Source organism: Notolepis coatsorum (genome assembly GCF_963971535.1).
Source record: "Notolepis coatsorum genome assembly, chromosome: 3".
Lineage (NCBI taxonomy): Eukaryota > Metazoa > Chordata > Actinopteri > Aulopiformes > Paralepididae > Notolepis > Notolepis coatsorum.
In genome coordinates this window covers 29,415,498-29,418,303 of record NC_140167.1, presented here as the reverse complement: position 1 = coordinate 29,418,303, position 2,806 = coordinate 29,415,498, and positions in this window count along the sequence as shown.

The window sequence follows — 2,806 nt, the reverse complement described above, 5'->3', positions numbered from 1 at the left end:
AGTCATGTCTACAGCAGCCCCCTCTAGAGGATAGGGGACAATCAAACTGCCACCACTATCAAACTCTGACTCTGCTGTCCTGAAGCTCTGACTGTCCTGATGCTCTGACTGACATAAAACTCTGACTGTCCTGAAGCTCTGACTGACATAAAACTCTGACTGTCCTGAAACTCTGACTGTCCTGATGCTCTGACTGTCCTGAAACTCTGACTGTCTTGATGCTCTGACTGTCCTGATGCTCTGACTGTCCTGAAGCTCTGACTGTCTTGAAGCTCTGACTGTCCTGATGCTCTGACTGACATAAAACTCTGACTGTCCTGAAACTCTGACTGTCCTGATGCTCTGACTGTCTTGAAGCTCTGACTGTCTTGAAGCTCTGACTGTCTTGAAGCTCTGACTGTCCTGATGCTCTGACTGTCTTGAAGCTCTGACTGTCTTGAAGCTCTGACTGTCTTGAAGCTCTGACTGTCCTGATGCTCTGACTGTCCTGAAACTCTGACTGTCTTGAAGCTCTGACTGTCTTGAAGCTCTAACTGTCCTGATGCTCTGACTGTCTTGAAGCTCTGACTGTCTTGAAGCTCTGACTGTCTTGAAGCTCTGACTGTCTTGAAGCTCTGACTGTCCTGATGCTCTGACTGTCTTGAAACTCTGACTGTCTTGAAGCTCTGACTGTCTTGAAGCTCTGACTGTCTTGAAGCTCTGACTGTCTTGAAGCTCTGACTGTCCAGATGCTCTGACTGTCCTGATGCTCTGACTGTCCTGAAGCTCTGACTGTCTTGAAGCTCTGACTGTCTTGAAGCTCTGACTGTCCTGATGCTCTGACTGTCCTGATGCTCTGACTGTCCTGATGCTCTGACTGTCCTGAAGCTCTGACTGTCTTGAAGCTCTGACTGTCCTGATGCTCTGACTGTCCTGATGCTCTGACTGTCCTGAAACTCTGACTGTCTTGAAGCTCTGACTGTCCTGATGCTCTGACTGTCCTGATGCTCTGACTGTCCTGAGGCTCTGACTGTCATGAAGCTCTGACTGTCTTGAAGCGCTGACTGACATGAAGCTCTGACTGTCTTGAAGCTCTGACTGTCCTGAAACTCTGACTGTCCTGAAACTCTGACTGACATAAAACTCTGACTGTCTTGAAGCTCTGACTGTCTTGAAGCGCTGACTGTCCTGAAGCTCTGACTGTCTTGAAGCTCTGACTGTCCTGAAACTCTGACTGTCCTGAAACTCTGACTGACATAAAACTCTGACTGTCTTGAAGCTCTGACTGTCTTGAAGCTCTGACTGTCTTGAAGCTCTGACTGTCTTGAAGCTCTGACTGTCATGAAGCTCTGACTGTCATGAAGCTCTGACTGTCTTGAAGCTCTGACTGTCCTGAAGCTCTGACTGTCCTGAAGCTCTGACTTTCCTGAAACTCTGACTGTCTTGAAGCTCTGACTGTCTTGAAGCTCTGACTGTCCTGAAGCTCTGACTGTCCTGAAGCTCTGACTGTCCTGATGCTCTGACTGTCCTGAAGCTCTGACTGTCCTGAAGCTCTGACTGTCCTGAAGCTCTAACTGTCCTGATGCTCTGCCTGTCTTGAAGCTCTGACTGTCCTGAAGCTCTGACTGTCCTGAAGCTCTGACTGTCCTGAAGCTCTGACTGTCCTGAAGCTCTGACTGTCCTGAAACTCTGACTGTCTTGAAGCTCTGACTGTCCTGAAGCTCTGACTGTCCTGAAGCTCTGACTGTCCTGAAGCTCTGACTGTCCTGAAACTCTGACTGTCCTGAAGCTCTGACTGTCCTGAAACTCTGACTGTCTTGAAGCTCTGACTGTCTTGAAGCTCTGACTGACATAAAACTCTGACTGTCTTGAAGCTCTGACTGTCCTGAAGCTCTGACTGTCCTGAAACTCTGACTGTCTTGAAGCTCTGACTGTCCTGAAGCTCTGACTATCCTGAAACTCTGACTGTCTTGAAGCTCTGACTGTCCTGAAGCTCTGACTGTCCTGAAGCTCTGACTGTCCTGAAGCTCTGACTGTCCTGCAGCTCTGACTGTCCTGAAACTCTGACTGTCTTGAAGCTCTGACTGTCCAGATGCTCTGACTGTCCTGAAGCGCTGACTGACATGAAGCTCTGACTGACATGAAGCTCTGACTGACATAAAACTCTGACTGTCTTGAAGCTCTGACTGTCTTGAAGCTCTGACTGTCCTGAAACTCTGACTGTCCTGAAACTCTGACTGACATAAAACTCTGACTGTCTTGAAGCTCTGACTGTCTTGAAGCTCTGACTGTCTTGAAGCTCTGACTGTCTTGAAGCTCTGACTGTCATGAAGCTCTGACTGTCATGAAGCTCTGACTGTCCTGAGGCTCTGACTGTCATGAAGCTCTGACTGTCTTGAAGCTCTGACTGTCCTGAAGCTCTGACTGTCCTGAAGCTCTGACTTTCCTGAAACTCTGACTGTCTTGAAGCTCTGACTGTCTTGAAGCTCTGACTGTCCTGAAGCTCTGACTGTCCTGAAGCTCTGACTGTCCTGATGCTCTGACTGTCCTGAAGCTCTGACTGTCCTGAAGCTCTGACTGTCCTGAAGCTCTAACTGTCCTGATGCTCTGCCTGTCTTGAAGCTCTGACTGTCCTGAAGCTCTGACTGTCCTGAAGCTCTGACTGTCCTGAAACTCTGACTGTCTTGAAGCTCTGACTGTCTTGAAGCTCTGACTGACATAAAACTCTGACTGTCTTGAAGCTCTGACTGTCCTGAAGCTCTGACTGTCCTGAAACTCTGACTGTCTTGAAGCTCTGACTGTCCTGAAGCTCTGACTGTCCTGAAAC